The sequence below is a fragment of the Marmota marmota genome, unplaced genomic scaffold (assembly GCF_001458135.2).
Source record: "Marmota marmota marmota unplaced genomic scaffold, marMar, whole genome shotgun sequence".
In the NCBI taxonomy this organism is placed as follows: domain Eukaryota; kingdom Metazoa; phylum Chordata; class Mammalia; order Rodentia; family Sciuridae; genus Marmota; species Marmota marmota.
In genome coordinates this window covers 12,927,747-12,939,408 of record NW_026000222.1, presented here as the reverse complement: position 1 = coordinate 12,939,408, position 11,662 = coordinate 12,927,747, and the positions used below count along the sequence as shown (strand labels likewise).

At 38.2% G+C, this 11,662-nt stretch overlaps 1 protein-coding gene across 2 annotated transcripts in view; it reads left to right on the top strand.

Moving 5' to 3' along the window:
• Positions 1 to 1,544: 1,544 nt before the first annotated feature.
• Ap1g1 (adaptor related protein complex 1 subunit gamma 1) overlaps positions 1,545 to 11,662 on the top strand; it is a 79,321-nt gene continuing 69,203 nt past the window's right edge. For both annotated transcript variants that reach the window (XM_015496116.2, XM_015496115.2), the window contains exon 1: positions 1,545 to 1,923. The gene's annotated coding sequence lies outside the window, so the exon portion shown is untranslated. The remainder of the gene's footprint in view (positions 1,924 to 11,662) is intronic.

The following is an 11,662-nucleotide window of genomic DNA, read 5'->3' as shown; positions in this document are numbered from 1 at the left end:
TGATCTAGAGCTACACTGTACTGATGTGTAGCAGAGGGATAAGAGGGTCTGAATCTATAAGTATCATTCTTTTCAATCCATTTGCCCTAGGTTGATTTCACCCTTGTGTTTGTGTTTGGGGTTTTGGTGGGTACAATTTTCTAAAATGTAAGATGGCTATATATAGCAGAAATCTAGTGGGGGAAGGAAACTTTCAGCAAGTCACAGTTTCTCTGAGTCTCTATCTCCTTATTTATAAAACTAAGTTATGGGTTGAGGCTGTAACTCAGTGGTAGAGCGCTTGCCTAGCAAGTGTGAGGCACTGGGTTCAATTCACAGCACCACATAAAAATAAATAAAAGGTATTGTATTCATCTACAATTTAAAAAGATATTTAAAAAAATAAATAAAACTGAATTATTGGGCTAGGGTTATGGCTCAGTGGTAGAGCACTTGCCTAGCATGTGTGAGGCACGGCACTGGGTTTGATTCCCAGCACCACACATAAATAAATGAACAAAATAAAAGTACGTCTAAAAAATATTTTTAAAAACACTGAATTATTTACAGTCTCAGGAGGTTGTCCAGAAGGTAAAATTAGATTATACATATGAAGGTGCTTTATGAACAATGTGTTATCAACATTTAATAATAAAAACTGATAAATCCTTTTATGCCCTTGGCTTCCTTTCTTTCCAGTCTTTTGGCATGCCGTGGAAGTTCAAGGACAAAACTATACAGCTGAGCACACCCAGTTCAATTTTTGTAAAGTGTTTTGAAATCCCTGCATGAAAGCAATTGCCTAAGGAAGAAAGTGCAACTTCCTGTATATGACACTCAGGTCTTAAATTTGGGATTTGCAGTTAATATGGTTCTTTTTGGTATCCAGTCTGGTGCTTTGTTTCATTTACTTTTGGGAGTACTTCGTTGGCAATCTAAAGGATTTTAGTCTAGATTGGTCACCTTTAAATGTACCAAGATCTCGTGAAAAAGACTCTGTCACATGTTAGTAATTATTTTTCAAGCCAGGAACGGTCTAGTCAAATTTTCTTTGGCCCAGGTCATTAATTCATGGAGTCATAGAAGGCCCATTCTGAAAGAGTTTTTAGCTATTATTAGTCCAAATCTTCTCTTTTTACATACTAGAAAATTCAGGGCTTGGAGAGTTTAAGTGATCTGTCCAAAGCAAGAGGGGCAGGACTAGGCTTGGCCTCTATTCTGCTTTGTCATCTAATTTTTTTTTTTCATAAAGTTCATTGCAAAGATACCATAAAACCATAGAATCCAAGATGACTTTGAAGCATGTTTTTGAAGTTAAAGAGAAAGCTGAGGTCTTAAAGGTGAAAGGAACGAGTTTGGGATTCTCTTCCTCAGCCTGGCTAAGCGTTCGGTCCCCACCTGCTTCTCTCCCACAACCTCAGCTTCTCTGCCTAGCTCCGCCCCTTTCAGGTGGCACACCACTTCCTGGTTAGCCCGCCCGCCAGTCCGCCCGCCCTCCCGCTCCAAGCGGAACCAAAGTGCGTCGTCTCCGGGGTAGTCCGGATTTTTCTTGCTCAGACTCATCTCAGCGGTGACTCGGCAGCCGCGTCTAGCGTCATCAGTGACAGCCCCGACCCTTGCTACGCTTTGCGTCGCTCTGCCAGGAGCAGTCGCCTCCTCGTTGGCAAATAGTCCTCGGCGGGGTCCGAGTTCTTGGGTAATCCGAGGGGGGAGGCCCGAGGAGTTGCAGTCAGAGGGCGCAGGATTGACAAGGAGGGAGAGATAGGGACCGAAGTTATTGAGGTAGTGTGGGAAGTTAGTTAAAAACCCCCTTCCTCCTAAGAATCCCTCCGCCTGCAGTAGCGGTGGTGAGGCCGAGGGAGCCGCCATTTTGGATGTTCGGTTCCTGCTGCCACTGCTGCCGCCGCCCCCGAAGCTGCTGGTTTCATTCGAGGTTTCGGGCCGGTGAGTGTCACTCGCGGCGCTAAGAGCGTATTGTTTCTTTTACCCTGCCGCTGCCGCGGGCGTATGGCCGGAAGCTTCCTGTCAGTCCCAGGGGTCCGGTCCCAGCCTGTGGGGGGTGAGAAGAGAGGACAGAGGTTGGGCCAGGAGGGGCCGGGAGCTCCAGGGGTTGCTCCGACTTCCTCAGGGCCGACCCCGAGGCCTCAGACCCGGAGGTTCCGGGCGCAGCAGCGTTCCTTGCTGTGGCGTTGCCGGGCCAGGGCAGGCCTCCTTGAACTCATTGACTTTCTCAGGCTGCGATCCTCCTCTGATAGCTTATTCAGGGAGCCCAGGAATTAGCGGAGCGGGCCCCACCCCCGCGTGTCCTCTCGCAGCCACGTATCAGCGTTCTTGTAGCTGGTGCTCAGGTCAGGTCTCGGAACTCTCGGCATTGCCACATGCTGAGTTAATCGCGGTCTGTCGGTGCTACGCCGTCCTCTCGGAGCCGGACCTCGGCTTCGCCTCCCTCTATCCTTTCCACTAACTTCTTCCCCAGTTTACCGCCTTAAAAAACAAAACAAAAAAACCAACTCCCCTGCGACTACGCTGTTCACCCTTCTCTCAAACTCCTCGTCCTGCGGACGTCAGTTTCTACTGACTCTCCCGATCTTCCTGATTGCCTGAGAGTCAGGTTGGTTACGCTTCCCTGTGAGGGTCTCGCGGAGGCGAGCCGTGGACCCGCTCGCTCCAGTGTACTTGGGCAGTAATGGTTTATAAAGCAGATTACATGGCTTTTGGGGGAAAGGAGCTGTCAAATGTTTTCTCTTCTGTGGATTTTCTTTCTGTACCGACCACTAAGCTTTTTCGTAAAACTAATTGACAGTTTTATATGTTCGGCGTGTATCCCTGAGTATGGAAGTTGTGAAGAATATTAATCTCACGTAAATAGTAACTTTTTTGGGTTACTGTAGGGATTAGTTAATAGACGAGAGGACTGAGTAATTTCTTAGTTGTCTTAATTTTCAGATGTTTGTACAGTAATGGTCTTGGCTGACCGATTCTAAAAAATACACGTTTTGACGTCATGTATTGGTTTTTCGTGGGGTGGTTACATTTCAAGTAATTCATTTCCACTATTCTCCATAGTACTTGTCAGATTATATGCACCTTAACTTTTGGTTTGGAAAATATAACTCCTCAAGGTACCCATAATCCCATCACTTTTATTGTGTTCTTAAAGTATGTTTGCAGTCTAGCATGGTTGAATAAAAAGCATTTCACAATAATCGACTGATTATTTCCTACATTTCAGGTTAGGTGAGTGTGATTGAATCACCTGTATTTCATCTCAGCCTGAATTTTTACCGCTTATTAGAGATCACAGTGAAGTGACTATTGCAATTTAAATTTGTAACGAACACTGAGTCAAATCTTCTAATAATTTTCATTATTCTTATAAAGTGAGAGTATAGATAATCCCTTTACAGGTCATATGATGTCTCGGTAGGCGGAATATTTTCAGCATAAATATTTCGTGTTTTTGGTATCTGTTTAAGCGAGCCTTCAAATATGTATATCATTATTAGATACTAGTATTGCCAGTGTATTAACTCTGAAACTGCAGTTTTCCCTTTTGCTTTAAAAGAACCGTCAAATCCTGAGTTCTTATGGACTACTCACTCATTTACTATTTCTTTCTAGTACTAATGAAATGTTCTGAATAACACTTTTCAAACAAGGTATTGTAAGAGCTGTCAGGTGGTTGTTTAACTCGGTTCATGTTATAGAATAATGTACTAGTATTTAAAAGCCATTCGTAGGTACTTTGAAGTTTACTTTGAGAAAGTATCTTTTTGCCTTAACAAATTAATAGCAAAGTTCTGTTTAGCTCATGTGGATGTCTAACTTTGTCTAAATTTGTTGGGAATTGCATGTACAATTAAAATTAGTGTTCAGGAGACTTCCATTCATTTTCTTTTGGGAGCACTTACTTGTTCTTGATCCTATCTGTTTTACTCACAGCAATTGTGCATATGATGGTGAATTTCAAAGTGAAACTGTAAAGTACACAATTGCCAGTGATGCCTTGGTGATATTTCATTGGAGTGTTAATTTTTTTTTTTTTTAGTTGTTGATAGACTTTATTTTATTTATTCATATGCAGTGCTGAGAATCGAACCCAGTGCTTCACACATGCCAGACAGGTGTGCAGCTGCTGAGGCCAGCCCCAGCCCATTAATTTTTAAAAAGAAGTTGTCAAAGTCAGTGATGGGCAAACAAAACCAAACCCCAAGTTTAATGAATCATAAAAACTGTGCAATTTTAACAAGTTGAATGTTTTCAAAGGATATGTTTATTTGTACCTGGGATTGAACTCAGTGGCACTCGATCATTGAATCACATCCCTAGCCCTATTTTGTATTTTATTTAGAGATAGGGTCTTATGAGTTGGTTAGAGGCTCACTTTTGCTGAGGCTGGCTTTGAACCTGTGATACTCTTCCCTCAGCCTCCTGAGCTGCTGGGATTACAGGTTACTGCACCTGGCTCAAAGGATTTTTGTTATTATTATTTTTAAATATATATATTTTTAGTTGTTGATGGACTTTTATTTATTTATATGTGGTGCTGAGAATCGAACCCAGTGCCTCACACATGTTAGGCAAGTTCTGTACCACTGAGCTATGACCCCAGCCCCTCAAAGGATTATTTTTAATTAAGAAAATTGACTTGGGAGTCCACATATCAAAATGGATTGTCCCAATGCTTAATCCCTTTATTTGCATATGATGGGGATGTTTAAAATTTGTGTATACAGCAGGATTTAATATCAAAACTTTACAACTCTTTTCTTTAGATTTAGCTTAGAAAAATCTAAAAATATTAGCTTTCCTCAGATATCAGAAACTTGTTTAGCTGTTTTAGGTGTTTGTAATTTAATCTTTCACTGCTTTATGAATTTTCAGCTCTTGATTTTGGTTTTCTTTCATCTCATTCATTTTCTTTTGCAGGATAATATTTATAAAGTAGCAAGGAATTTTAAAATCAAGGGAAAATATTGATTTATATAATCTCATGTTTCATGGTTTATAAGTTTTGAAAATCATTATCTTTTAAAAAAATGTATTAGAATTTTTCCAGGTGTCCTTTTTGTGTATAAATTTTATTTGACTGAAGTCAGGAAAGGGAAAAGAGCCTTCATTTCTACTTTGAAAATGTGAATTTATTTTCTGAGTTCTGGTTAGTAGAACAAACCTGTCAAAGTTTGAAGGGTCCAGAAGTGGGTGTTGGGGGAATCAGCTCACAAACTTGTTGAGTCAACATTAGCTAACACTGTAGTATAAAAGGGCAAGGTTTAGGTTAAGATGATTGAAATGAAAAATGCTTTTTCATTAAGTACTTGGAAGTTTTGCCTTTGTTTTTTAATTCAGACCATTGGATAAATAAAATTAGTGTTATAAATGTTAATGAAAAATAGAAAGGAAAAATCATAGTGTTTTATTTATTTATTTATTTTTTATCATAAATCATAATTTATTTAGATGTCTATTCCCCTATTGCTAGGTGGTTAGGCTGATTCCAAGACTTTGCCCTACCCTCAATGCCACTATGATTATTGCGACCATGTTGCCTTGGGAGTTTATATCCGGAAAAATCATAGTGTTTTAAAAGATGGAGAAAATATATGTGATCCTTGTACTCTGAATAATTAAAGATATCTTAAAGACAAGTAGTTTTTACCCCTTTTCTTTATTGTTAATGGCACAGTAGTCTCCATGCAACGTGCTAGGCGTTTGCTTTGCTTTGTTATATCTTTTTGTACTCCTGTAGTACTGGGCATCAGTACTGTGCTCAGGCTTTTCAGCTAGTCAGGTTTCAAGGTTAATGTTGTGGATTTCTGGGATAAGCAAATTTGAGAAAGATGTGATGCTGAAATCTTTGGAACTATGAAATCACTTTTTGCCCTCTTCTTTATACAATGTTTGTATATAATGAATGTATTATATACATTAATTGGTTATAAGAGCTAATTTTTGTAAATGATTATACAACTGTACAACAAACAAAGCTTCATTAGTGCTTTTACAACTCAGGTTAATGAAGCTATTTCCTAAATCTCACTTGAGAAATTGTGCAGTTTCAAGAGGAAGAAAAGAAAGAGAAGCTATTTTTTAAATTACTTTAAAAAAATCTATATGAAAGATTTGATTCCTTCCTACATGTTTAAAAATATTTATTTATTTTTTAGTTGTAGTTGCACACAATATCTTTATTTATACGTGGCGCTGAGGATCGAACCCAGGGCCTCACACAAGCTAGGCGAGCACTCTACCACCGAGCCACAACTCCAGCCCCCGCTTCCTACATTTTGAAAAATTTTAAAACATAGTTGTTTTAAAATATGATAAAAATACTGGTTTAAGATGATTGATTGGGGGAAAACTAACTGAAAATAATTAGGTACACTGTGTAGAGTTAATTGAATCTTTGTAAATATTAAGTTTTGATATGGTTGTTGAAGGGAAAGAACTTTATTGTAAGAATTATTTTTTTCTAGTAGTACCCAATATATGTGATTTTTAAGTGCATATTTTGCTGAGCATGGGGGTGCATACACGTAATTTCAGTGACTCTGAAGGCTGAAGCAATCTCATTCCAGTTCAATCTCAGCAACGTAGTGAGACCCTCTCTCAAAATACAAAGGGGCAGGGATGTGGCTTAGTGGTTAAGTGCTCCTTGGTTCAATCCCTGACAAGCCCCCACCCCTCCAAAAAAAATGTATTTTTTTCCCCACTAGTGAGAGTTTGAGTTTTGAATTGTGCTTAGAAACCTCTTCTATGGTGAAAGCTTAATACGTGGTGGTGATTATTTAAGAAAGTAGAATGAGGAAGTAGCTTGCACTTTGATATTACTAACATTTGGTTATATTATTTTTATTTACACACACTGAACTTTTTGCTATTCCTTGATTATTCTTTCATTCTCATTGTTCATGTTCTGCCTATACCTGGAATGCCTATTTTTCTTTTCCTCTCTACCCTCTGGGTACAGGAGTGTAGTACTTTTTTCTCCAAGCAACCCTGGCAAAGGGGCGGAGCAGTTTTTGAGTACTATTTGAATTGTCTGTTCTTTTTTTTTTCCCCACCAGCTTCTAAAGAACTAGAACTGTCAAATTTATGGTATTCCTATACATTGCATAGTGCCTTACACTTAGGGGTCACCTTGCAGAATAGATAAGTGAAAATAATGTGGAAAAATTGTTCAGGTACTCTGACAGATGGTAATTGGTCCATGGTAGAGTCTCAAGCAGTCAGGTTCCTGATTGAGTTATGAGAATCACTGCAGGTCATTTGCGAGTGGCTCGTAGAGTTGATGACAGTTAAGTTTGTTTTTTGGTTTAGAAAATATTTCTTTTTTTGGGTGGGGGGTACTGGGGATTGAACTCACGGGCATTTAACCACTGAGCCACATCCCCAGCCCTATTTTATTTAAGGGTCTCACTAAGTTGCTTAGTGCCTCACTTTTGCTAATGATATATATATATATAATTTTAGTTTTTGGTGAACACAACATCTTTATTTTATTTTTTATGTGGTGCTGAGGATCAAACCCACGGTCTCGCACATGTAGGCGAGCGCTCTATCGCTGAGCCACAACCTCAGCCCCAATAGTGCTGGTTTTGAACCTGTGATACTCCTGCCTCAACCTCCTGAGCCACTGAGATTACAGGCATGCGCCACTGCGCCTGGTTTATCTTCTTAGTTTTGAAAATTTTAGGGTATAAATAGATGTTAATCTTTTCTATTTGTGATTCGCTCAGTGAAAGCTTCAGGTGGCTTACAAGAAATCTGTTTTTTCCATTATCTTTGAATATATATTATGTAATTCATTATGCTGAGGAAACTAATAATAAGTTGGGAACTTACAACTTTTTCCCTACAATGGTACTTGATTGATTTGTTACTGAGTCCCCTTCTTACGTTTGAATAATTTATTTTTATCATTCTGATATTTAAAAAATTTTTTAAATTCATCTTTTGTTTATTTTTTGGTACCAGGGATTTAACCAGGGGCACTTAACCACGGAACCACATCCCTAACCCTTTTTTATGTTTAATTTAAAGATAGGGTCTCATCGAGTTGCTTAGGGCCTTGCTAAGTTGCCAAAGCTGGCTTTGTACTTGTGATCTTCCTGCTTCAGTCTCCTGAGCTGCTGAGATTCACAGGTGTGTGCCACTGTGTCAGGCTTCATTTTTTAAATCTATAAAATAATATAATAATTGTAATTGTTCATTGTAATAAGTAAAAAAAAAAACACCTGAAGATTTTATTAATTTCCTTCAATCATTTTCATTATTGGTCTTAAACCAATTTACCCAGATTATGGGCATCCTTCAGTGTTTCTCTCCATGATATATTGCTGTATATTCTGTACTAATATAAATGTGTGTATATAGGAGTTCTTTTTTACAAAAGAGATCAAATTATATTACTGTATACTAAACCTTTCTTGATGTGTTATGGTCAGTAAATATAATTCTACTTTTTTTTTTTTTTTAGAGAATTTTTTAATATTTATTTTTTAGTTTTCGGCGGACACAACATCTTTGTTTGTATGTGGTGCTGAGGATCTAACCCGGGCCGCACACATGCCAGGCGAGCGCACTACCGCTTGAGCCACATCCCCAGTCCAAGATATGTTAAACTTTCCTAATATGATTTATAGCATGGATGTACCATAACTTGTTCAACTATTTTCCTGTGGACATTTAGATTGTTTGCAGATTTATGTCACTGTACATAGTGCTTCAATAAATATACTCATGCATGTTACCTTATTTGCTGATACTTTCATTTCTACAGACTAGAATCTACAAAGTGGGATTTCAGGATTAACAGAAATATATTTTAAATGTATTATTTTCAGATGATTCTTGAAATAGATTGTCATAATTTCCACCTTCACTAGCAGTGTGTTCTCTGTATCATCGCACCACTACATGTAAATATTTGATTTAATTTTTACTAGTCTGCTAGATGACAAATGTTGCTTCAGTTTTGTCTTTTTTTTAAAAAAAAATTTGTAATTGTAGATGCACACAGAATGCTTTTATTTTATGTGTTTATGTTTATGCGGTGCTGAGGAGTGAACTCAGTGTCTCACATAAGCTAGGCAAGCGCTCTACCACTGAGCTACAGCCCCAGCCCCTCAGTTTTGTCTTAATTTCAGTTTTACTGGGGCTAGCCTCTTTTGATATGCTTATTGGCTATTTGGATTTTCTTTATTGAGAATTGTCTGTTCAGGTCCTTGGTTCATTTCTTTTTGAAGTTATTTCTGTCTTTTTTTGTGGAGGGGGGTACTGGGGGTTAAACCCAGGGGCCCTTAACCACTGAACTGTATCCCCAGGCCTTTTTATTTAATTTGAGACAAGGTCTTCCTTTCAAATTAAATAAAAAGGCTCTCCTTGAGCTTCTATTTGTGATTCGCTTGAGCTTGCAGTCCTCCTGGCTCAGTCTCCCCATTGCATGCTCCACTACCACTGTCTTTTTTTTCCTTTTATCTCTTTGGAGCACCTTATGGAATATTGTCATATGGCACATGTATTGTCTTTTTAAATTTGTTCTAATTAGTTATATATTAAAGTAGAATGCATTTTGAACCATCATACAAAAATGGAGTATTGCCGGGATTCAGTTCTCTCGACTAAAAGGCTCAGGGGTTACTCAGTTGAACTGGGCTAACTGGGCTGCACAAAATAACCACACAAGAGACACAAATACCTTTTTCTTTGGGGTTGCTGTGATGGCTCCTCTGACCTTAAGGGTCCGCAGGAAGAGAGAGAGTGAGAGCATGCGCTGACCCCTTTTATTGAGGAGAAACTATTCAAATGAGGCAAGGGGTCAGGTTTCAGGGGGCTGAGTCTATCTTCATGATGTCCACTGTCAGCAGGTTGACACCTAAGGCACAGTAAGAGTAGGGGACAAACAAAAGGCACTTCCATGGAAGATTCTATCCTAAACAGGGCAAGGGGTTATATTACAAAGGAATAGGTGAGCATAGCTTCACCCATGGGGCTGTAACAAGACACACCCATGCATGAGACACCTACCCTCGAACCCAAGAAGGGTGGGGAAAGCTCTGCCACATTTCTGTGACTGAGCGCCTCAGCACCCAGCCGGGGAGTGTGACCCAGTCATGTGCAAGGTTGGTCTCCCACAGAGTATAACTGTATTGTCTTTCATTTTTCTTTTGATCTTGTGTTAGATGTTTTAAAGTAGTCATATATACCCCTCTTTTCCTTTATGACTTCTGAAACCATGCTACTTAGGAGAGTCTCTTCCATACCAAGAATATACAAATGTTGCCTTAAATATTCTTTTTAACCATGGGGTTTAAAAAAATAAACAGTATATTTATTCATCAAAAAACATGGTATGAGGCAAGGAGTCTCTTACATGATTTAGCTTTATATAGACAGGCTGCTAGGCCAAGACTAAACAAACCATTCTCCTCAGTGAATTAAATGCCACTTGTTATATGCTGTGTTTCCATGTATGTTTGTTCTTTTTAGTTGTTTTGTTTTTCTCATCCTGTACCCTTGTTTTACTGTTTTAAAATAATTTAAAAATTATTATTTATTTGTTTATTTATTTTTATGGTGTTGGGGATGGAACCAGGGTCTCTTGCATGTGAGGCAAATGCACTACCACTGAGCAACATCCCCAGTCCTTGTTATTTTTTTTTAATATTTATTTATTTTTTAGGTGTAGATGGACACAACACAATGCCTTTATTTTTAATGTGGTGCTGAGGATTGAACCTGGGTCCTGCCTGTGCTAGGCGAGCACTCTACCGCTGAGCCACAATCCCAGCCCCCCAGTCCTTGTTTTGATATAATAAATTTGTAGAAAGTTACTTTTTGTTAAGAAAAGCTTCTATCAAGCTAGGCGCTGTGGGCTCATCTGTAATCTCAGCATTTTGGGAGGCTAAAGCTGGAGAATTATAAACTCAAGGCTAGTTTGGGCAGCTTAGTGAGACCCTATCTCAAAATAAAAAGGGGTGGGGATGTAGCTGAGTGTAGAGAACCCGTGGGTTCAGTACTGAAAAAAACCAACCAACCAAATACCCCCCCTCCAAAAAAAAACTATCACTGTAGTTTTTCATTTTTGACTATTCTTAAGTATTCATTCTTGTATATATATTGATTGAAAATAATGTTTTTGAGTTCTGAAAATCTCAAAGCTTACTGCTTGTGATTATGCTGTATTTATACATTAATTTTTGGAGGTTAACGAAGATAATTTTTCTTTTTAAAAGACTTTCAATACATGTTTTATATATTTCATAATTTTTTTTGTATAATTCCTTCTTACTAAATTTTTCTAGGTATTTTATTTTGACAACTGTTGTTAATATTACTTTCCCCTTTATTTCTAATTAGTTAATATCAGAAACGTGATTTTTTTCTTTTTGGTTGGGTGTGCTAGATAAGTACTGTCACTGAGTGACATCTTAATTCTAAAAATGAGTATTATACTGTCCTTGTTTTCTGTGGACAACCTTTCCCCAACCCCTGTGTATCCAGAATTAACAGATTTTAGAAAGTCTTTTGAGATGAATGACATTGTTTCATAGTTTATGATTTTGCTTTAATTCTTATGGTTTTTGATAGTTTGTTTGAATTTTTAAAGCAAGTTTTATTACGTAAGTTATGTGTTCATTACTTGAAAGATGTCAGAAAATATGGAGAGTTTTAAAAGGCA